Below are 26,250 nucleotides of genomic sequence, written 5' to 3'. Positions count from 1 at the left end.
TTAAAAAATAAATAAAAAATAAAAAAAATAAAAGTAGATATCAACAGTATTAAAGGAATATTCCAGGTTCAATACAAGTTAAGCTCAATTGACAGCATTTGTGGCATAATGTTGATTACCACAACAAATTATTTTGACTCATCCCTCCTTTTCTATAAAAAAAAAAAAAAAAATGGAGGTTGCAGTGAGACACTTTTTTTGGAGGATCTAAAAGCAGAAATGTGAAGCTTATAATTGTATAATAACAATTCTTATGTTAAAACGTGTATTATTTAAGCTGTAAAGTTGTTTAAATTGTCATCTTTACAGTTGCTTTAAGTTTTAGTGTTTATCTTGTTACATCGTCATGGCAAAACAAAGTTGTTAAATTGGATATAACTTTACACAGAAAAGATAAGTGATTTTATCACACTAAAATAATTTTAACATGCAAATTGTTTATGTCTTGTGGCTATACTTTTGAAACAGTGAGCATTTTAACGTTTACGGATTGGACGCATTCACTTCCATTGCAAGTGCCTCACCGTAACCCAAATTTGAGTTTTTTTAAGAAAAGAAAGGACGTGTCAGTATCGATTGAGCTTAACTTGGATTGAACCCGAAATATTCTGGTGTGTGTGTGTGTGTGTGTATATAATATATATATATATATATATATATATATATATATATATATATATATATATATATATATATATATATATATACAGTTGTGCTCAAAAGTTTGCATACCCTGGCAGAAATTGTGAAATTTTGGCATTGATTTTGAAAATACTGATCATGCAAAAAAAAAAACTGTCTTTTATTTAAGGATAGTGATTGTTTCAAGGAGCACAATATGCCTGACAACACCTTGACATGCCTCACAGCTTCTGGCACACTGTAATTTAGAGTGACGAGACCAAAATAGAGCTTTATGGTCACAACCATAAGCGCTATGTTTGGAGAAGGGTCAACAAGTATTGTGCTCCTTGAAACAACCACACCGTCTTTTTCCAGAGCAGCCTGTATTTCTCCTGAGGTTACCTGTGGGTTTTTCTTTGTATCCCGAACAATTCTTCTGGCAGTTGTGGCTGAAATCTTTCTTGGTCTACCGGACCTTGGCTTGGTAAAAAGAGATCCCTGAATTTTTCACTTCTTAATAAGTGATTGAACAGTACTGACTGGCATTTTCAAGGTTTGGATATCTTTTTATATCCTTTTCCATCTTTATAAAGTTCCATTACCTTGTTACGCAGGTCTTTTGACAGTTCTTTTTTGCTCCCCATGGCTCAGTATCTAGCCTGCTCAGTGCATCCACGTGAGAGCTAACAAACTCATTGACTATTTATACACAGAAACTAATTGCAATTTTAAAAGCCACAGGTGTGGGAAATTAACCTTTAATTGCCATTTTAAACCTGTGTGTATCACCTTGTGTGTCTGTAACAAGGCCAAACATTCAAGGCCAGTTGGGTGATTTCTGTTATCATTATGATTTAAAAAGGAGCCAAACAACTATGTGATAATAAATGGCTTTGTATGATCACTACCCTTAAATAAAAGACATAAAATAAAAGGCATGATCAGTCATATTTTCAAAATCAATGCCAAAATGGCACAATTTCTGCCAGGGTATGCAAACTTTTGAGCATAACTTTATATATAATTAAAGTGCTTTGTAGTGTGTTGCTATGTGGTTGCAAGGATGTTCCGGGCGGATGCTAGGTTGTTATTTAATGGTCCAAGTCAAAAGAGCTATATGATATTCTTTTATATGATATTCTATATATCCTATATATTACTCTGTCCCTCATTATTATTATTATTATTATTATTATTATTATTATTATTATTATTATTTTTTTTTTTATTATTATTATTATTCTTTTTTTTGCCCATGTTGACATCTGACCTCTTAAAAAAGTAAAAGCTAAACCTTTCCTCAAACCAAATGATTTGAGCTTTTGTTCATGTACATAGTTTAATACTTAAGGTTAGGGATTTGTTCATTAACTTTAAGTATGATCAGTGGTAATAGTGGTGCTTGCTAAATTGTCAAATTGATAATATAACATAATATGATAAATTATTATATTGAGAAAACAATAAGCGGTCATCTAATTACATCAATTTAAATTTCAATCTCCAGTACAAAAGCCTGCCCTCCCGAAGCATCAGCCTTACTATACTACAGTCAAATAAACATATCTAGGACAGGGGCTAAAATCTGGACATCCCATCACACAATTACTGATTCTTTTTCTAGCTGAAAAGGCCGCCATGGCCCTAGAGAGAAGTCCATTGCATCCATTCAGTGAAGATGAATTTCTTTATTTTCACAGCCATGCAGAGGGCATCCTTTATAACTGACAAACCACAAGTCAATTTCAGTCTTTTAAAACAGCTATTTCTCCTGGAGTGGGAGTAGATGCACCAGTTAAACAAACAAACCAACAAGCAGACCTCCCCTTGCGAGCGTATTCTCTCACAGGCCTGTTTGGAGAACGCTGAGTTCCTTGTTTGTCAGAGTGTTTGGGGAGTTGGTAGGGAGAGAGAGCGGATGTACGTTTAAGTCAGTTCCTCTTTTTGTGCAAAGCGATATGAGGTCTGAGAGGGTGCACTGGTGGCAAAAGCATTATTTGGAGTGAGCCAAACAGTAGCCGTCAAAACAGGAAAGGCAAACAGCAGATGCTGAGATCTGCAGCACGACATGATGGTAACCTCAAGCCTCGACCCCCTGCTCTCACAAACTCAACTTCCTGTTTAGCAGAGCAGAGGGGGATGACCAGAACTCACAACAAACTGACCAGAATCCAACAGTTATTTTAAGGTGTTTAAATAGTGGCAGGTGTAACAAACCAAATAGTGAAAAAGTATCGTATCATTTTAGGATGGTCTCTTTACACATCTGCAGAGATGAAGCATTGCTATGCTCTTCTGGAAAACCAAGTCAGACCAGCTTTTGGTGGTCGAAATAGCTTCTGGAACAGGTAAGCTGTTTTTTGCTGGTCCAACCAAGATGGTCTACCAGGACAAGCTTATGAGGTCAGCTAATGGTGTCAGGGCAAAGGGTTAGCTTCAGCAGTTAGCCCCATCAAGTGGATGTGTGACCATTATGCCGTACACCATTATGCAGGCAAAAAGCATCTTTCTCCAATGATGGCCATTTACAATTGCAAAAATGTCATTATAATATAGGCTAGTAGATGTTTGACCAATGTCCGTGAGTTCTTAAAGGGGTCGTGAAATGCTCTTTTTTTTTTTTTTATGTGCATTTTTATTATCTTCCCTGAGGTCCACTGATAATGTTATTAGGGTGTGTTTTTTTTTAGTAATCATTTAGTAATATATTATAATTTTCCACACTGTCTTCTATCTGTCTGAAATGCTCCATTTTGGCCTAAGTGCCTCCTTAAAACTTAAGAACATAAACACCCATTGTTATGATTGGCTAACAACATGCACCCTCTCGAAATCAGAAATCTTTGAAACTCAATTGGAAGAGAATGAACAAAGCTTCACAATATTATAAAACTACGTTTCAGGGTTTACACATAATGCGCAGCCAACACATTGCATCCAGATATATTCAACTGCTCATCTCAAGCACAACTGTTAACACTCAGCACCATAAACTATAAAACAGTCACGACATCTGAAATCTATTCATGAATTAAACGGTTTACTTACTGTTCTTCATTGTGTCCAAGTGTTTTTGACTACCCCATGAGGTCAGCTAATGGTGTGAGGGCAAAGGGTGGTGCGTGGTCAGAACAGAGGGTGAAGGCCCGCCCCAACAGATGGTATTGGAGGATAAGGACAGCCCATTTGATGGCCAGACATTCCTTTTCAATGGTGCTGTACTTAGTCTCTCTCAGCGATAGCTTGCAATTAATGTACAGCACTGGCCACTCCTCCTCCACCACCTGTGAGAGCACCGCCCCCAGCCCCCTGTGCGAAGTGTTCATCTGTAAAACAAATGGGAGAGAGAAATTAGGTGCATGTAAAAGTGGCCTGCCGCAAAGTGCAGCTTTCACCTGTGTAAATGCCTGTTGGCACTGCTCCGTTCACTGGACCGGGTCTGGAGCTCCCTTTTTAGTGAGATCAGTCAACGGGCTGTGACGTCCGAATAATTAGGCACAAACTTTCTATAATAGCCAGCCAGCCCCAGGATCTGTCTCACCTTCTTTTTGGTCTTGGGCAAGCCGCAACCACTGCGCACCTGCCCGTGATCCAATGGAAACCCAGATACCGTACCTCCACCCGTCCAATTGCTCACTACTTGGGGTTTGCCGTGAGTCCCGCTTGTCGCCGCAACCTAAAAACAGCCCTCAGATGCTGCATATGCCGTTGCCAATCGTGACTGAATATGATGTCATCCAGATAGGCAGCGGCATAAGCCGAGTGGTGTCTGAGAACTCGGTCCATAAGGCGCTGAAACGTAGCTGGGGCCCCAAACAAACTGAAGTGTCACGAATTGGTTTAAGGCATATGGTGTGGAGATGGCCATTTTTTTGCGGGACATTGGCATTAAGGGTATCTGCCAATAACCCTTTGTCAAATCCAGTGTCGAATAAAAGTGAGCTGTGCCCAACCGATCGAGCAGTTCATCGATACGAGGCATTGGGTATGCGTCATATTTAGATACCGCATTGACACTTCTGTAATCCATGCAGAACCGAACCGACATGTCGCTCTTAGGGACTAGAATGACCAGTCATTGTGGGATTCTTCTATTACCCCCATGTCGAGCATTGCATCTAATTCTTCCCGAACTACTTTTTTTCTTGTTCTCAGGAAGCCGGTAGTGACGACTACGTACCACTACCCCGGGTGTAGATTGATGTGGTGCTGTAAGAGTTTTGTATGACCAGGCAGAGGTGAGAATACGTCTGCAAATTCTTTCTGCAACTTGGCAACCTCTGTGACTTGAGATGGAGAGAGGTGGTCTTCTTTTGTCTGAGCATCCAGTGACACTCGATGCAACCGATCATTTATAATAGAAAAATACAGGTACGAGAGTTCAATGTCTGGCTGAATGCGTTGACCATCAATTACTTTCACTTGGTCGAAGGCGTGTCTCAGGGTTTCATCTCATGTCTGCTCCAGAGGGAAATCTCCTGCAGGGAATCCTCTAAGGGCCGGGGAAGTCGGGACTTCCCCCTCCCTTACGTCATCCTGACGTGGAGCTGACGTAGATGGCCCTGGCTCCTTGATCCAAACATTGTTGGGTAGTGGTCTGATTAAAGCCAGTATCCACCAAGGCTTGATATGTAATTCCCCTGATACTCACAGGTATTCTGTATGCTCTGGCTTGATCGGGGGCAGCCCGCAGAATGTCGGGTACCCGGACCAATGTTCCCACCTTCATCACGGTGCATTGATCCTAGAAATGACCAGGTTCCCCGTGACTCCAACTGGCCTGCCCAGGTGTTACACCTGCACTTGTGACAGCGGGTTCAACCACCTGAGGGGGAGATTGAAGAGACATCAGGGTCACTGGCAGCAGGGAAACCCCCAGGAACGGGTAGCCGGCTTCGGCGGTACAATTCCTCGCCTCCGGGGTACCGGGACAGGTTGCATGACAGGGACAGAGTGAGAGAAGGGGGAAAACGAGAGAGGGGACAGGGAGTGGGAGGGCTCTGCCCTCGGATATGTCTACACATTGTCCTCAGCAAGTTGGACAGCTTCCTGGACCCACTCCGGCATTCCTTCCGGCAGACGACAGATCAGCTGTTCCAGCACCACAAGATCAATGACTCCCTTGGCATCATGGAGCTGTTGCATGAAGGCAAACGGGTGGCTGCATGCATCCATTTTCACTGAAAGGATGTGTTGTCAGTGCTGTTTGGGGCCCGCTGCAAGATGGACTTTTTCAGGTCATCGTGTACCAGGATACTCGCTGCCAGTAGTTGTTGTGCTGTGAGCTGGGCTTCCCCGGACAACAGTGGGATGAGTCTGAGCGGCCAGCTCCAGATCTCGGCCGTCCTCTTGTAGAGGTCTAGAAATGCCTCCGGATCATCAGGCATGGGAGCTGTTGTGTCCGGGGTCGCAGCTGGGGCTTTCTCCCGGTGCAGTAAGCTCCGGATCGCCTGCCGGTCCTCTGCTTGTGCCTGGAGCACCTCCTGGAATCAGCGATCCTGGTCTTGGCGCAGCTCAAGCATGGCCTGATGTTGAGCATGGTGCATGCTGGCGAGGGATTTGATGACTTCCGCCAATGGTGAGGACTCCATGTTGATGTATGTTTTCCTCAAAATTCCTGGATTTTGGCACCAGTGTAAAGGGGTTCATTCGTGGGAACAAGGAGGAAATGGCAAACGTGGCTTCAACTCAAACAATTAACTTTTATTTCTTTAACTCAAAATTGTTTATTCATACTGAACACAGTCTGGACGTGTGTGTGCTGGCACTCTCTCAGTCTCCGCATGGTTCCTCCTTATATCGCTCTCCCCATTGCTTACTGCAATCAGAAACGGGTGTTAGACATATTGTGCTCAGGTGTGTGCACACTTACCGCTTTCTCTCTTTCTGGACGAATGCTCCACCACGCCCCCACCTCCACAGACATTTATTTGGGTATTAGGGGAACAGGATTTAATGGGGTACTGAATGCTTCATGACAGCGGAACAAAGTGCCCTGCCCATTAAGCAAAGATGACAGGTTTCAGGTTGCATACTTCTAGGACTGCATGTGCCAGCTGAGCAATTGCTACTGAGATGAATGGGAATGCTTATGGATAACTCTCACCAGGTATAGTAGACCTCCTTGCCTTGCACCACCTAGAAACCATGTAAAACCAGCTACCACCTCAATCTAGTTTTAGGGTGAATTGTCCAGCAGGGTGGCCTAAGCATTCTTTTATTTTTACTCTTTTAAACGGCACCTTACAGGTATTTTGTGATAAACTCTGCAGATGTCATTATTGCAGTAAACAAAAGCACCTTTGTTTTAAAAAATAATAATACTTAGTATCTAATTAGTGACATTATGTACTGAGCTCAAAATTAAGCAATAACGTTGTTTCAAATGATACAGCAGAGACACTGAATGAGAGTTCAGTGAAGGACTTTAGCCATGTGGATGAGGGTTTGGGCTGATGTGGTTAGACAGATCCTTATGTTTGCCCCCTGCTGGCAGGAGCAGTTCTGACCACCATCACCATGATCCCCTACTGTTTTCAATAGGGTAAGTGGACTTGAGTCCACCTCATTAGGAAGAGTGGGGCATACGGAGCAAGAAATAGAGATCTTAATATTGCTCTAGTAGTGTTCTCTCAACTGTATGGGCTTTTCATTTTTCAGAGCTTCTCCAGACATGAGAGCGCTGCTCAATTAGACTGTCTGCTCATGACTTAATGAGGAACCAGCCATGACGGCGTCCTCTAATTCATGACAAATTACCTAATTGTTCCTGCCTACTTGCACTCTTGGTGAGGGTTGTGGGGCATATTGTGCCGCCACTACTGCCATCGTAAGACTACATGTTCTTGCAGTTCTTCTCCTCCAGTAACCACTTTTTCACTCACATTTTTACTTTGTCATTGGTCACTATCTGTCTAACTATCTGTTTCTTAGTTGTCAATGGAGGTTCGACAGTCCAAAGCTTGCATGAGTTTAGGTCAGGTGATTTTTATGTCATCAGCCTACAGTTTAAACCTGAAATAGTGTCTTAAACCTTAGGTTGTTAACCTGTCCTCAGTTGGACACTGTCTGTCTCTGTATTAAGGTGATAGAGCACTGCTGATTGGTCCACTCCTGAAAGGTAAAAGAGGTCAAGTGGTCTCACAAATAACAGTTTGTTGTTCTATGGCTGTGTTTGTAATAGTTGCTTTGAAAGTGACAGTTAAGTAAATGCACACCTTAGATTCAGAGGTGCAAGTTATGGAAAAAAAAGTATAATGGCACAACTCAAAATATAGGCTCTTTTATTTTTCTGTTTTGGCAATCAGCCTTTTTCAAGGTATAATATTATACCTTATTATAATATACCAACTATACCTTGAAAAAGGCTGACTGCTGAAACATTGGTAAGAAAAATAAGAGCCTATATTTTGAGTTGTGCAGTTATACTCTTTGTGTTTGGAATAGTACTATACTACTACTTATATTTCTCCAGTATACAGTATTTAACCTTGTGTGACCCCGGGAACACATGCGTGGATGCTGTATTTTGGCTTTGCTATATGCAACACATAATTTAAATTCATTTAAACAGACTGATCATAGTTCGGGACAACCTGGGCTGTCAGTAAAGGGTTAAACTTTCGACACACAGTCATTTGACAAAACAACATGGCGCCAATCACAGTGGAGTTTGTCTTTGGGAGAAACTTCAAAACAAACTACATCTGGTAAGAAACCTAATTAAGTTTTTACATTAAAACCTGTTTAAGTCAAAAGATTAGAGTCTCTAGATTCATCCAATAAGCCATTTTTAAAATTTGAGCAATTTATCTTGAAACCCCACACTGCTAAACACAGTGTACACTATAGTGTACAATAGCACTAGGTTTTCATTAGAAATCCTATATTTACTGTGCATTTTCACATTGAGTAAAAACAATCGCTTTTAGAGGCTTTTTTATGGAGTTCAGATGAAATTTAAATCCAAACTTCATATCAAAAGTTCAGTTTCAGCCTGCAGATGATGTTTGGACCACTCAAGGCTGTCAGACGTAGGAAAATGGTAATCAGTAAATAGATTCAGAATTTATAATGTATAATTTTATTTGAACATGATTGGCAGTGATTGGACGATGCTGGCCATTACTTGTATCAGAAGTAATTATGGCAAAATGCTTCAGCACTGGCTATCACTTGTACACACATTGTTCCAAAGCAGCTTTGCAGAAAATTAGTTGTAATGTCTAAACACGAATAACCAACACTCCTGGAAACATAATAAAGTTTGAGATATATACAGTGTGTATGTATGTGTGTGTGTGTGTGTGTGTGTATACATATACACACACACACACACACACACACACACACACACACACTATTCAGCCTCAACATTAAAACCACCTGCCTAATATTGAGTAGGTCCCCCTCGTGCCGCTAAAACAGCGCCAACCCGCATCTCAGAATAGCGTTCTGAGATGATATTCTTCTCACCACAATTGTACAGAGTGGTTATCTGAGTTACCATAGATTTGGCAGTTCAAACCAGTCTGGCCATTCTCTGTTGACCTCTCTCATCAACAAGGCATTTCTGTCCACAGAACTGCTGCTCATTTTGTTTTTGGCACCATTCGGAGTAAATTCTAGAGACTGTTGTGCGTTAAAATCCCAGGAGATCAGCAGTTACAGGAAAACTCAAACCAGCCCGTCTGGCATCAACAATCATCCATGCTATTTATCTAATTAGCCAATCGTGTGGGCAGCAGTGCAGTGCATAAAACCATGCAGATACGGGTCAGGAGCTTCAGTTAATGTTCACATCAACCATAAGTATGGGGAAAAAATGTGATCTCATCATTTGGACTGTCGTGATTGTTGGTGCCAGACGGGCTGGTCTGAGTATTTCTGGAACTGCTGATCTCCTGGGATTTTCACGCACAACAGTCTCTACAATTTACTCCGAATGGTGCCAAAAGCAAAAAACATCCAGTGAGCAGCAGTTCTGTGGACGGAAATGCCTTGTTGATGAGAGAGGTCAATAGAGAATGGCCAGACTGGTTCAAAATGACAAAGTCTACCATAACTCAGATAACCATTCTGTACAATTGTGGTGAGAAGAATATCATCTCGGAATGCTATTCTGAGATGCGGGTGGACCTACGAGGGGGACCTACACAATATTAAGCAGGTGGTTTTAATGTTGTGGCTGATCGGTGTTTATAAAGTATATACTGTAAAAAAACATCTCCGGTTACGTATGTAACCTTGGTTCCCTGAGATGTAGGGAACGAGACATCGCGTCGCTGATGCTTATGGGGAAAAACTCCTTTTCTCTAGATTCGCTCGGACAGAATTCCAAACAGGAGCTGTGTGTTGAGAATGCCGCAAATCACTCACCCTCTTAACAGACGCCAGGATGAGTAAGAGAGCTGTTTTAAAGGAAAGAGATTGCAGATCGATAGTCTCAATCGGTTCAAAGGGGGCTTTAGTCAGCATGTTCAGCACCAAGGCCAGGTCCCATGTAGGGATTGTAGCTGGGCGGGGAGGATTCAATCGCCTCACACCTCTCAGAAAGCTGACCACAAAACAGTGTCTACCTACTGGCATGCCCCCTACAGCTGCATGATTTGCCAAAATAGCGGCTACATTTACTTTTAGTGTAGACGGAGTAAGACCTGCATCTAAGCGCTCCTGTTAAAATTCCAAAATGACAGAAATAGGGCAATTAATGGGATCGTCGCCCCAGCCCATGTTGGACGCATCTGTATTAACAACTTTGCATCTAGAAACCTGACCTAAGGTGACCCCAGGCCGGTAAAACCCTGGAGCTGTCCATGGTGCTATTGCAGATAGACAGTGGTCGGTGACTACAATGCGATGGTGCCTGTAGCGCCATGCCCGTTGAGGAACTTGGCGGTTGAGCCAGCATTGCAGAGGTCTCATGTGTAACAGACCAAGGGGAGTGACCACAGCTGCGGCTGCCATAGGCCTGATGAGTTTCTGAAAGCATTTCAGAGGGCGGGGCTGATGGTTTGTGGGATGTGTGTGGGTGCGTGAAGAGGAACATAGCTCTTTTCATGAGTGTTTGTGTATTTTTCTCTTTTCACACTGCCTGCAAGGCTTGCAGAGTGCACATTTTTCATACACTTTATTGGCACAGATAAACAATTGTGAACAATCTCCTGAACAGGAACGGTGGGAAGAGAGAACAGGGATTCTGTGTGAGTCCGCTTGGGGGCGGGGCTTCCCCGCGGTGAACAATGCGGACTCCTTCACGCTGCTGAAGTCATCAGGAATGCTGAGGCTGGTCAGAGGAAGGTTTTCCCGATGGGCGGGGCCCTTGGCGCAGTGGTTGTGGATAGCGGCGCTTCGGCCAAGGCTTCTTCGGGCGATCGGCCGGCTCAGATGGACCCTGAGGGGGCCTGGGGAGAAGAATGCTGGCTTTTCGGGGGGCTCTGCGTTGAAGCGGAGCGTGAATGGCTGGGTTGAGCAGCGGTACTGCCTCATTTAGGCATGAAATGCTTCATAGCCTGCTGCTGTTTTTGGGCTGTCTGGAAGTGCTCCGATAGGGCTTCCACTGCAGTGCTGAAGAGACCAGAGGGGGATACCGGTGCGATGAGGAGGGCCGACTTGTCCCCATCACGCAAAAATATCAATTTTCCACATTTCTTGACCCATAGGTGGTGCTGTCTCCAACCTTTGCATGTACCCGCAGATCGTGGTCCTGATGAAGCATACCAAGTTTCGGACAAAGCGTTGCTGAGATACAGCCTCAAATCAATTTTCACGCCAACCACGTTACACAATGGCGTAACACAAAGGCGAAAATCTAAATTCTGTAATGTCACTTCTGTGTGGCTCGGTCTGGAGATTACTTCGAGACATTGTTTGAGCAAATTGGACACAGTTTGAAGGCTGTAAAACCTTTAAACTGTAAACATCTATATCCAAGATGGCAGGTACTGTAATAGGTGGAGTTTTAATGTAAAGGGTTCATTTGAATCATCAGGAGGAGAGTAATCAGATGCATAGAATTTATTTTCTAGGACAAACGGTTCAAAAGATATGCACAAAAGAAAAGTGAATTTTTAAACTAGTGGTAGTGTAATAGAGTTTGTCATAGAGACCACAAATTTGGTATGGGGGCTATTCATGACCACTCCTATCAGTGTTTCAAATTTCATCATTTTTCTACAGTATGTATGGTTCTGTGGGCTGCCAAAGGCTACCTTTGGGGAGGAATAATAATAATAATAATACTAACGGACACAATAGGTGCCATAGCACCTTTGGTGCTTGGCCCCTAAATAATAATTTCAGCAGACTTCTTTTGAATGGTTATCAATGTAGAAATCGTTTAGCCAACAAAACATTGAAAACAGGTCTTTCTAAAATTTCCAGCAGACAAAAAAAACAAAAAACAATTACAATTATTGACATACAGAGTATAGAGCTATAGCATTAATGTGGATAGCATAGCTCAGATAATTGGTCAAGGAAGAATTTTGAGAGAAATGTATGAGTTTATATTGATATATTTGATTTTTGATTGCAGATTTTGGTATCTTGGCACATTTGATAACAATTTGTGACATTGTTGAGATCTTTTATAAAACTCTAGAGGATACACATGTGAGTTTAGTGGAGTCTTTTTCTCAGGTGAGAAATGTGAGAATATCATTGCCTAGGAGAAAAAATTGAAATATTAGTGATTTGTCTTAACTATGGGTGGAATCGCTTTAGCCTTTTCTGGAGATCCAAATGCGAAAAAACAGCGAAGATTTCGTGTTTTCCCCTTAAACAACTGTTGATATGAAAATGATCTGAATCCTCTTACTTTGAAGAAAAGCAACACTAGTTCATTATTCTGGGGTATAAATATTGTTTCCATGCCAAAGAAAACTATTTTGCTGCCTTGATATTTAAATATTTATATGGAAAAACAGTTTGATTTGATTACCACAAGGGAGACAGTGCGAAAATAATTTTTATAATGTGTTTCCTCGCTCTAGAATCAAAAATGGGAATACAGGCTCATATTAAAGTAAGAATATATAATTAAAATAAGATATTTCCTGTCAGCTGGCATTGGATGGGAAGTCATTTTCCATTGACTGTGATCTACTTCCCTTGCACGGTCATTTAAAGACAGATGAGAGGGAGCAGGAGGGACACCCCTCATCTGTCTCTTTTGATGGTGACATCATCACTCACACGCTGTCACAGGCCCGTAGGTTATTTGCAAGCTCTCCACTCCTGCTCCCCAGGCACGGTGAGACATGCTCTTCGAGCGTTTGTGTTGCATTTATCCACTGAGAGATTGCACCTATCTGTCCATCTTCTTAACTGTGAATGATGGTGATCTAATAAGATAGAAGCAGTCTGCATGGAAAAATATTAGATTTTCCTATTCTCTGGTAAAGATGCAAGCTGAAAGCGTGGTAGCATTCGGTTACTCTCTTTCTCACCTAACTTTTCATTGCCCGGAAACGGGTATATCAGAAAAAGAAATAGTTACACTTACCTATGAATTTATGACTATTAAGTGGTGGTACAAATGAGATTAGGTATTTTCATGCACTATTGTTGGGTAAAGTTAAGAAGTCATTTATGCAGTATTAAGATTTATTTTTATTTCACCATTTTTTCACTCTCCTATGCATGTTTTAAGATCCCATGGGTAATATCCCACAATGTATTTTTTTTTTATTACATCTATGGATGTATGTCTGTGGGTCATTTGTCACTCTTATGGTGTCTGTTGTTCTCTCTGCTTTCCAACTTTCCCACTCACCTCTAACAGGTACTGATTTTTACCTCCTGATTCAAATTGCCATCATGGAGATCATGCCTGTTGTGATTGGCCAGTGAAAGGATGGTGCCAGGATAAAGAGTCAACAGACACAATACACACTAAGGCCACATCCACACTAATACTTTTTCGTTTGAAAACTTTGGCCTCCGTCCACACTGAGACTGCTATTTGACAGCAAAAAGGGAGCTTTTTAAAACGCTCCCACAACTGGATACATTTTAAAATGCCACGTTAGAGTGTGGACAGGGAAAACATAGATATCTGAAAACAATGGCGTTTTTGTTGTTATTTGATGCAGTCATGTAAACCATTCAACCCAAAACAAACAAGATGGCAGCCAGCCCATGTTTTAGCTGCATTGTTGTGCCTGCTATTCACTTTGATAGCATTGTTGAAGATAAATGTTACATTGTACAACCTTCACATTACATACCTTCAAAGGTGATGGGAAGTTTACTCAGAATTGCTGTCCAGCGACAATGCAAGGACAATTGCGATTTTCCGCATGTGCAGTGAGGGGAAGTGAGTTTTCATACGTTTTAGTGTGGATGAGCAATTTTTGGAAAACGCTTGAAAATGGCAGTGTGGACAGAGAGCGTTACGAAAACGCTGTTTTCAAATGTTTCCGAATTAATGTGGACGTAGCCTGAAAGAGTCTTGCCTCCAAAGGACATTTACTTACCCCTCAAGAAAAGACTCTTTTTGTTGGTTATTATGGCCTAGACCCCTCCTGAAGTCTCTCTTTATTTATTTATTTATTTATTTATTTTTCCTGTTACTCCCACTTTGATATATAGGCATAATGAAATAAGTTTGCTTGTTAAATTGTTGTCATTGTAGGGCTGGAGCTGGAGATGGGAAACCTTCTAATCTCTTTCTCTTGTTACTAACCCCTAGACAGGAAACGATGAAATAAAACCAAAACTTTGTGTTTATCAGTCCATGTGTGTTAGCTTGGAGTAACACAGTACGATTACAAACCATTTCCTGCTCAGATTTCTCAGCACAGTTAGCTAACCGTACTAAGCTGTGATTGTGGAACAGCTTTAGTTAATTTGGTCATGGTTGGTCACTTGCTCAGGACAGTCCATTCTAATCCTGATTTCACAGCACCACAGTTGAAAAATAAACCGTAACAGTTTCAACAAGCCCGGATCGGTACAGAACAGTACAGTATTAGCAACGGTAACTGTTCGGCCTGATGGTGCAAAAGTGCCTGTGGTTGGGGCATTAGCACACCAGCATCCCATGCTGGGGACCAACATTCAATCTAATACATACTGTACTGGTAACCGGTAATGCTGGTTTCTTTAACATGGAAGTCAACCCCACTTTCCCAATCTTTTTATAAAAGGGTGAATTAGGGTAATCTGGTGCATTTTAATAAATTCTGATGTGTGCCTTTTTTGTTCTATCACAAGCAAGGGAATGTTAACATTACCATATTCTACTGTAGCTTGGCTGCAAGTAATTAAGTCTCATTCATTGGTCCGCAGTGTTGGGGTGACAATCACATTGTTGCAGAAGGCAAAAGTGCAAAAATGTCCCAGATTACCCTGATCCATCCAGTCTCTAACATCTCTGTTGTAGATCATGAGCAACCAATCAAACACATAAATGCCAAACATCCATCCTTGGAACTGAATATCAAGACTGTAGCCTAAATCCAATGCTTCATGAGCTGAGTCAAGGTTGTAGCTATTATCACAAGCTCTCTTTAAAGACACAGCTCTGATGCCAAGACTTACCTCCTCGCACACATCAACTCTCTCTCCCTGATCTCCAGCACTGCAAAATTCATCAGTGACTGCACTACATGCCCCTCGCAATAACCACAGTGGTGACATAAATTGCACATATGCTCTCCAGTCCAAAGCTGAGCTGGTTTCTAGTCTGAATAAAAGCTTGGCGCTCTATATCGGAAAATGTCACACAAATGCAGTGTAAGGAAAAGCTGTGGGATTTCTTGGTGCTGAAATAGTTGCTTATTTCCATTTAAACTTGCATTATGTTGAGTCCGGCATGAGGTAAGCCACAATAAACACTGCAGTCTATAGCTCAATAGATTAGAATCAAATCCATAATACCTTATGAGTTAGCCATTTAGAGTGAATGTGTATGTGTTTCTAATCAGAAAAGCAATACTTTTACTTTAAGGCTTTTTCAAAGGTGCCAGTTTTTTAAACCTCAAGAGACTTTTGAGTTCTCAGTTATGTATGAAAAATACAGTAGGCTACTGTTCAAAAGTCTTAGGCACATTAGATGTTTCACAAAAACATTTGTCTTAAGATGGTTATTTTAGATCTTATGCTTTAAGATACACTATAAAGAATGTTCTAGGAGACATCATTATGTTCTCATCTTTCTCCAGGCCTTTGCTTGTGTTTGTGTGCATGTATGTTACCACATAGACATTAATAGTCATGATCAGCTCTCAATGGGGTATGACTCCGTGCCGCCATCAGTAGAACAACATATCAGTGGTGTGTGAATTCCGGACAGCACAGTGGCTATAGAAAGTCAGTCAGGCTGAAACAATTGCTCAACAGCCTTTTAGAAAGGATTAGAGACGCAGTGATGCATTAACAAGTTCAATTGCCTTGATATTTGGCTTTTGATATGTGGAAGAGAAAGAAAGAACACTTTACTGAGGGCATCCACTAAATGTATGGCAGCATCTCCTCATGGCTGTTTGAGCTGAACGGTCATCCCCTCCAGGCAGATTTGCTTCTTGTTTTCATGACTGTTTTGCAGAGGAATGTAGCCACCCTCAAATTGGAGAAGTGTGTGTGGATACATTACCCTCCTCAACAGTAGAGTTCCTGTAGCTGCCTGGTAGAGCATGGCCAGAGTAAGATCAGTAAGATAATTCTAAGGAAAGGTTTTATTCCCATGGAACACACATAAATGTATACCTTGAACCTACTGTATAGTAATGGATAAAAGCATATTCTAATTGCCTAAATGTAAATATCTCTAAATGTACTTTTAGTTTGTTGGAAATGAAAGACTAAGTCAAGCGTATTGCATAGTGGGATACTGTACCAAGTGCAGCAGTCATTGGGGTATTCTTTGCATACAGAAAATTTACAGTGTACATATACAAATTCTACATTCACTGAGCACTTTATTAGGCACACTTATTTAGTAGATAGTGATGTAGACACATTACAAAGGTTCCACTCAGTGTTTATGCTGTATTAACAATAAATGCGTTAATCGCGATTAAGAAAAATTAACGCGTTAAACTTTAATTAATCGCATGTTTTATCACATTAATTCTGACAGCTCAAATATATATGTATATGTTTGTTTGTATATATATATATATATATATATATATATATATATATATAAGAGAGAGGCCCAAATATGTATTTATTTCACCAAATAAATTCTACTTAATTGCTTCTGTGTCTAACAGTAAATGGTGTCATTTGTTTACTCTCCCTCACAACACCATTACAGGCCGTGCATTTAACAGGAACAATTTTAACACTTAAAGGAACATAATTAATGAATTATTTGCCTACATTTTTCACCTTTTTACATAATAGTTAGACAGAGCTCAGAACAAAGATGAAAATACATTTGCAAGCAATTCACAAATAACGTTACATGAATTTCATGTATAAATAATAATAAATAATAATAATAAAATAAATATTCATTTTTAACAATCACAAAACAAATTTCATTAACCATCATAACAAAATATGTAATATGCATATTTCTATTGTTGTTGTAATTATTGTAGTAATACTTTAATTATTTACCATAATAATGTTTACTATAATAATTATTGTCAAATAGCAGAAAAAAAAAATAATTAAAAATAATTTTTTGCTTGTCCATTATCAGATTGTTAAAAATAAAATAATCAGCATTAGCAGTGATTGTAAAAAACTAAATATCATCAATCTCTATTTCTTACCCCAGAAATGTTTAGCCAGCTCTCTGCTGACTGTACATTTGATTTCTGTTCACACTGCACAAATACTGCAGTTTATAATGGAAAACAAATTCTCTTTATCCTTCCGTTCCTAACTCTCTCATGACTCTCTTTAAGGTAAAAAACAAAAAAACAAAAAACATCTGCGAACAATGTGTTTGTCTTAATTACAGTTGGAGTTTAGTAGCAAAGAATATCATGGTTCCTTTACCACATCACCCACAGTTCTGCTCTCCAACATTGCCCTGACCTTCTGAACCCTGACCTCACATTACCTCTCCTCATACTCTCGGTTTAACTAACTCAGAGTCTCTTAGTACCGGGTCAAAACCTCACCAGCTTCCCCACCTATGCATCTTCCCCTGAATATTTCCAAAGCATTTTCATATTTATAGCCACTTTATCTTTCAGGCATGAAAAGCTGTGTATGATGATGTAACCGATTCATGTGAAGTGAAAAGGCCACTCATATGTGTTTCACAGAGTCAGATTTATTGGGTGTTGAGTTTCTATCAAATGGGTTAGCTTTCTATGTCAGGTCAGCAAAGAGTCACTCGTTCTAATGCAAAAGTTGGGATTCGAATGGTTTTGGCTTTCCATTTTATTTCCTTGTGAAATTTATACAGGCATCTGAAAACACTTTCTGCTACTTGGAATATGATAATGAAGGCCTTCAAACTCCCTAGGTTACAAGAACAGAATCACAAACAGCTGAGGCCAGCATCTATTTTATTATTTTTTTTTATCTAAAAAACCTGCAAAGGCTGATTTAGGATTAGCAAGGATCAGGATCAGCTTTAGTCTGCATTGACTTTGAATTTGGCATGTGTAGCGTTTATGCTTACATCTTTGAGGTTGAAAACAAAATCAAACAGAAGCCTTTTTTGCCTAACTACAAATACTGTTTGTTAGCTTGCTTGTAGACACACATACACACTCAAGCGCTAATGGAGCAGACTGTCTGGGAGAATGACCTCAGCGTTAGGCAGGATTAGGCATAGTGTGGCATGGTGATTAAGAGATCTTCCTTTAATTGTATTAGTCTGCCAACAGATGTTCCACTCATTATACAAGGAGGACTGGGAGCAGAGCTTAGTAGCTGCTGCTAAGTCTGCTTTATCTACTTCTGAGCTGGAACATTAACACTAATAGAGTCATACTCTGTGATTCGGTTGGTTGTCCTTGTGCCATGGAATACTTGGTTGCGTGATCGTTTTTTAATTTGAGTCTGATAAACATCAGCTTCACTGGGTACCGATTACAGTTTTGTATAGCAGAGTGTGGTACACAGGCCAAACATTGTACAAATCCACAACTTTTTGTAGTGTGCAGAGTGGCTCTATTGACAAATCCACTTTTATCCACTTTAGAGCACGATGGAATCCAAGTTAGCTCAAATGATACATAGGAGTAGATCAGACATGGACATTCTGCATCCAGAAAAACTTCTATGCTCTATTCCTCATCTTGGGTATGCCAGGCAGGTAGAGGGATGAGAAAATGTGGAGAGGAAAGAGAGGTGAGGATGCAGGACGAGGAGGACAAGGGGGCTGTTTGAGCTTCATCAGAAGCTGAGACAAGAGAGGAAGCAGCTAATGTGGGGAAATAAACAGAGTCTGAAGTGGCTTAGCCAGGTTTGCTAATCTGTAAATCCCCTTTGTTTAGTGGGATGGTGTTAGGTGTTTAATTGTTTCGCATTAAGCTCACCAGTCATGTTTTCCATGAGAGATGCTGTCCTGTTTAAATGAGGTTTGTTTGTGGTAACTTTAAAACAATCAGATGGCTATGGAGCTGAGAGCCTTTTTCCTTATTTTTCATCTCCATTCTGAGCAGTGTATTCTTTTCATTTGTGCATTAGCGAAGGCTGTTCATGTGGGTGTGCAGATGAAGTGTAGCAGCATGCTAAATATGACAGCGTTTTTAATTGACAACACTCACTTTGAGTGTACTTCCAGAAGTTGCAGGAAAACAAATTTCAGCCCATCTGTTGCTGAGTGGGATTTGTGTCTTTCCTGTGTTTAATGCGGTTTGTTTTATTATGTATTTCCATCTTTTATCTCCCAAAGCCTTCAGCGTGGGAACCACGGATAACTGATGGCCGAGTGTGGAGGATAGCCGCGTTCTGGTTCTGAATGATACCTTTGGGCTAAAGCGGGAAAGCGTGGACTTATCTCTCCATCTGCTTCCCCATGACATCAAAAGAAAAGCCTATGATTCTACGGCCTATATATAAAACCTACAGGAAGACATGTGTTATTCTGGCTCTCTTACTGTAACCTAAGGCTGGTCTTGAGTGCTCTTTATTTCTCTTTGTCCCTCACATTGTGTGCTTTATTCTTTCTGGTCTCTGTTCAAGTAGATGTCTAAATGCCTTTTTCTTTTTTTTTTTTTTTTTTTGTGGGTCATTAGTGTTAGCTAGTTTCAGGTGTTTCACCCCTTGATTTGCAGAAATGTATAGGACATCTAGAGATTGGGGAGCTTACAACTACACTTACAACACATTTTAAACCTAACCTCTTTCAAATCGTAACCCCTTTGTAATGCTAAGGGATGATTATACTTAAACAAGAACCTGGGTTCCCAGCAGTTGAATGGTGAGCTGGCTGCAATTTCTGTTTACCAGTAAAATTTGGTTTTTAATGTAATCTTATTAATTGTAAATGTAATGACATTTTTATCTGTAACTGCAATCAGTACATACGTGGTGCATCCACTAAGGAAATTACTGTAAGTTAGCTCACATTTATTCTCCCCCTAGAACTAAATGTTTTATTTTTCTTTCTTTTTTTTACCCAAACTGAAATATACCAGAAAGACACCGTATTTGGGAAAACAGATTAACAAAGATTTATTTTAGTCTTCCACTAATATTTCACCCCTTCTTCCCCGTTCCCCAAAATCTCTGTTTGAAACAAAAACAAATAAATTAACAAAAGAAGAATAAAAATGTAATTTAGTACCTTGTACCCATTTTTCTTTAAATAAAATACAGTAGGCTATATACCGTAGACTTTCATCACTTTTGATTCAATGTTTTTTTTTCAATTGGTTCAATTCACCCTTGTTGACTATAAATATTCACCTTATAATAAATCAGTAACAATTTGCCTAAATCAGATATATAAAGTGTAACTGTTTCACAAGGAAAGAAAGAAAAAACGTTTACAGTTATAAACTCTTAGAAGTAACCTGAATAAGTCTTAATGGGTATTTACTCAATACACTCTCAATACATAAAAACTTGAGAATATGAACCCATCATAAACATGACAGGAGAGTTCCACCTTGAAATCACATATGTATAGTCTTTGCAATTCAGTCTTATACACATGAAATACACAAGCACTTGTTACCGTTGGGGCCCGTTTCGTTGGTACACAAAAAGATGAGGAATTTGTAGCGTGTTACTCAGTATATTTAACATGATGTGATTTCAAATCCACTTACGTTACATTCAGAGAGAGAAACAAAGAGTCAATGGTGAGTTACTCACTCCACAATTCACTGTTTCTCTGCACGTGCGATGAAGCATGAGAGGCGATCTGTGAGTCCCATCCATCTATGATGAAAGCACAGCGATCAATCTGTCCATCAACCGGCGCCGACACACATCCGTGGTGCGATGATGTAGAGTTTTGATGACTCCGTAGCGTCTTTTTCAGTTTCTCTTGGCGACAGAGTCACTTGTCTCAATGGTCATTAGCATTTAGCGTGCTACCGTCATCAGCACGGCAAACTCAGACGATACGATGCCCACAGTTAACTAAACTTTCTCACACAAAGTAAAGCATTTCCAAAACAAACACACGTTACTCACAGGATACTTCTCTCACGGTTGGGCCCTATACAGAAAGTATATTCATCTCCAAAATGGTGGAATTGAGCGGAGAACAAGAGACGTGCGCTGTCTCACAATCTGCGCGGGGGTTACCAAAAGGAAGTATCGGTACTTGTACTCGTTCTCAAAAAAAAAAAAAAAAAAAAAAAAAATACAATATATATATATATATATATATATACATACTATATTGCCAAAAGTATTTGCTCACCTATCCAAATAATTGAATTCAGGTGTTCCAATCACTTCCATGGCCACAGGTGTATAAAATGAAGCACCTAGGCATGCAGACTGCTTCTACAAACATTTGTGAAAGAATGGGCCGCTCTCAGGAGCTCAGTGAATTCCAGCGTGGTGCTGTGATAGGATGCCACCTGTGCAACAAGTCCAGTCGTGAAATTTCCTCGCTACTAAATATTCGACAGTCAACTGTCAGTGGTATTATAACAAAGTGGAAGCGATTGGGAATGACAGCAACTCAGCCACGAAGTGGTAGGCCACGTAAAATGACAGAGCGGGGTCAGCGGATGCTGAGGCGCATAGTGCGCAGAGGTCGCCAGTTTTCTGCAGAGTCAATCGCTACAGACCTCCAAAGTTCATGTGGCCTTCAGATTAGCTCAGGAACAGTGCTTAGAGAGCTTCATAGAATGGGTTTCCATGGCCGAGCAGCTGCATCCAAGCCATACATCACCAAGTGCAATGCAAAGCATCGGATGCAGTGGTGTAAAGCACGCCGCCACTGGACTCTAGAGCAGTGGAGACACGTTCTCTGGAGTGACGAATCACGCTTCTCCATCTGGCAATCTGATGGACGAGTCTTGGTTTGGCGGTTGCCAGGAGAACGGTACTTGTCTGACTGCATTGTGCCAACTGTGAAGTTTGGTGGAGGGGGGATTATGGTGTGGGGTTGTTTTTCAGGAGCTGGGCTTGGCCCCTTAGTTCCAGTGAAAGGAACTCTGAATGCTTCAGCATACCAAGAGATTTTGGACAATTCCATGCTCCCAACTTTGTGGGAACAGTTTGGGGATGGCCCCTTCCTGTTCCAACATGACTGCGCACCAGTGCACAAAGCAAGGTCCATAAAGACATGGATGAGCGAGTTTGGTGTGGAAGAACTTGACTGGCCTGCACAGAGTCCTGACCTCAACCCGATAGAGCACCTTTGGGATGAATTAGAGCGAAGACTGCGAGCCAGGCCTTCTCGTCCAACATCAGTGTCTGACCTCACAAATGCGCTTCTGGAAGAATGGTCAAAAATTCCCATAAACACACTCCTAAACCTTGTGGAAAGCCTTCCCAGAAGAGTTGAAGCTGTTATAGCTGCAAAGGGTGGGCCGACATCATATTAAACCCTATGGATTAAGAATGGGATGTCACTTAAATTCATATGCGTCTAAAGGCAGATGAGCGAATACTTTTGGCAATATAGTGTATATATCATTTTTTTTTTTTTTTTTTTGGACATCCCTAGTTAAATATTGGGACATCCCTAGTTAAAATTAAAACGTTTACGTGATATGGTTTAAATGGTTTTCTTTCTCGTATTGTATCTGTCTAAATGACAGTTTTGGAATTATCCATCAATACATTAATTTACATAAGGTAAACATTGATTGCCAAGTGACCGACTTGTCGACTACTTTTCTGGGAGATTAGTCAAAATGAGTAGGCCTTGTCATGAAGCCTTAATCACTACAAGTTAGCACTTAAACTACATACTTACAGTATGGTTTGTGGGTATGTACATTGCTCAAAAAGGTCTTAGCTGTATTATTTGGACCATAAGAAATATTTTCAAAGTGATTATGCAAATAAGGCAACACCATTTAAAACTATTAAACTGGTTTCATTCTACCCTCATCAAACAGAAAATCCAAAAACAGTGGCAAGCAGACACTTATTTCTAAATTAACTTCTGCTTCCACCCACATGGGACTTTACAGTTAATTAGACAACAATGTTTACTGTTCTTCAGTGATGTATTAAACCACTTGTTTGCTAATGACCTAGACAAATGGAGGAATAGATCTGAGATGGTGTTAAAGCTTTCTGAGCTCATGACAATTAGAAACCGTATGTGCTGTTTGCGAGAGCACAGGTGATGGATCATCCTGCGCATGCCACTACCGTGGCCAGTGTGTAATTTGGTTGGTTCCAATTAGCATAGCATGCCATGCTCTGCTGACTACTGACAGTCCACTTCTCCTGCTTCACTGACACCCTGCCCTTTGCTTTCATCAATGTTTGTGTGAGCAGAGCTATTTGGAGATATAGATCTGAACTCACTGGAGTTTAGCTCCTAGTTAAAAAAAAAAAAAAAAAAAAAAAAAAGAAAAAAAATCATTAATTAAATGGGAAAGTTATAACAACGAATATAATCAGATGGATTAACTGCTAATGTTTTTAGTTGCATTTTTATGTTTATTATTTGTTGACCAGTGCAGCAGACCACTTGTATGGATGTGCAGTTCCCTTAAAAGTGGTTTGTGTTTATGAATCTCTGGTTGTAAGTTCCAATTCAAAATTAAATGTTCTCACTGGAAAGAAAAATCACAAATATTTTTTTAATAGCTTTTTTAAATTAATATCTTGTAATAAATTGTTTCCTCTTGTAAGAGAGCAAATTGAGACGTTTGCATAAGTATCCTGCATAGAACATTTTCTCCTGAGAAAAAGACCCCAGTAATGTTACATGTCTACTCTAGACTTTCAGATGAGATCTCAACAATGCCACAAATTGTGCTGTCAAATTCTGCAATCAAAAGATTTGAGTATTACAGTTATTTTTCATTAAATTCTTCCCAAGCCAAATTATCTGAGATTTACGATCCCAGTTATTTTAAAACTCTAAATTCTTACCGTGTGTCAACAATAGAGCGCAACCAGGGCTGGCCCGTGGGTTTGTGGGGCCCTAGGCAAAATCATGAAAATGGGTGCCACTGGTGTGAAACATTGTAATAAACTTTAAAACATCCACAGAACCACTGCAAACGTTATGAGTGGATTTTTAAAAGCGAAAGCACAAAAAAATAAACACTAAAGCTTGGTAGATTAAAAATGATGTGTCCATGAATTTTGTAGGGAAAGTAAATATATAAGGAAAAGTGTGTATTTTAGGTGCTGTGACAAGTCAGCATTTCTTCACTATTTTAAGTTTTTGACTTTTTATTTTTATTTTTATTTACCTTTAAAAAAAACATTCTAGATGTACAAGTAAACTAGCGTTTCAATTAATATCAGGTAAAACAAAGTATAGTATAGTATAATTATATTATAAAAGATAAGAAAATTGGTTTTAAATAGTTTTAGATGAAGAAAGTTTGTCACACAGCAGGATCCTGAAGACAATGCTTGAAAGTTCATGTCAACTACCCACACAACTATGTGTATTTATTTATTTTGTGCTACAAATGTTGGACAGAATATATGCAAATGTGAATAGAAGTGAAAACCACATAGCTGTAGCTATAATATATATATATATATATATATATATATATATATATATATATATATATATATACTACTTCCCAATCCTGTAAAATTAGCCTAAAACTCCTATTCAAGCCATACCCAAAGTAAATTTAAAGCTGTTCTTGAACAATTTGGAGTACATGCATGGTTTTGGTCTCTTTTGAAAGGTGACACTCTGAAGGTTTTCCTAAGCAGTCAGAATCACTGTAAGTGCTACTGGTTTTGAGTAATAGAAGTTTGAACACACTGAAATAAATGTTTTTTTTTTATTTTTATTTATTTATTTTTTTGCATACAGAAGCCTGCAATGACTATAACTGGGAGCTATTAGCTGGAAAGCACAATGGGACCACAGCATGAAGCCTTACCTAGTCCAAGTTAAAATTTTATATATATATATATATATATATATATATATATATATATATATATATATATATTATAACAATACTACCGAAAATGAATATTTTACAAATGTTTTTCTAAGGGTGTTTTCCAAACGTGCCTTTTGGATACTCTAAAGGACCCTTGGTAACCATGGCCACACACCTAGGATAAAAAGGCTACTACTTTGGAACGCTTTAACGTACAGTCATAATTTTGGGCTCTAATGAAAGGTGACACTTAGAGCTATCATATTCCATATCCACTATTGGTATTGCTGACACAGAGTTACTGAAGCATAAACACATTAGAGTGCTTTTAAACTTTGTGCATATAAAAAAAGCCAGAACAAGTGCTATGGTGGAAAAGCAGTTTATATAAGAAATACACACCAAACTATTTACATACTTTTTACACAACATATTTACATACAATTATACCTTTTACAGGTTTTTGGCAACATGCCAGTCATTGTAGCAGTCACGTTTGGGGACAAAGCACAAAGGCACATCACAGGAGGAGCACTTCACTGGGTGTCTTTGCATGGCACTGCCTGCACTTCAGTTGACCAGTGGTGCTGAGTCCACTGACCTGTGATGTGCTCTGCGTGGAGCAGGAGATATAGGTCTGGCTGTGGAGTGAGACCCTAACTCTGCCAGCTCCTCGGCAAGGGTCTCTCTGAATGCCTTCTGGTGCATAGGTACCTCTCCTTTACCGTTTGCAATGTCTTTGTGGAGGAGGAAGGCATTCACAATTGCAATGACCATGAAATGATAAAAGAACCTCTTGTACCACTTCTGGGTCTTGTGGATGACTTTATAGTACCCTATCAGGGCGTCAGAAAGGTCCACCCCACCCATGCGCCCGCGGGCCATTGTATTTCCAACAGGTTAAAAATGTGTAATTCTATCTATCTGTCTATCTGTCTGTCTGTCTGTCTCTCTCTCTCTCTCTCTCTCTATTTATCTATCTATACGGATGAGCCAAAACATTATGACCACTCACAGGTGAAGCGAATAATGTTGATCATCTCCAAGCAAGGCCACATTTCAAGGTCTGGGTAGATTAGATGGTAAGCGAACAATCCATTCTCATAGTCAACATGTTGAATGTAGGAGAAATGGGCAGGAGTAAAGACCTGAGCAAATTTGACAAGGGCCAAATAGTTATGGCCATAAGACT

Source organism: Myxocyprinus asiaticus, chromosome 34, assembly GCF_019703515.2.
Source record: "Myxocyprinus asiaticus isolate MX2 ecotype Aquarium Trade chromosome 34, UBuf_Myxa_2, whole genome shotgun sequence".
Classification (NCBI taxonomy): Eukaryota; Metazoa; Chordata; class Actinopteri; order Cypriniformes; family Catostomidae; genus Myxocyprinus; species Myxocyprinus asiaticus.
The sequence above is the reverse complement of the archived record's forward strand: the minus strand, read 5'-3'. Positions refer to the sequence as shown.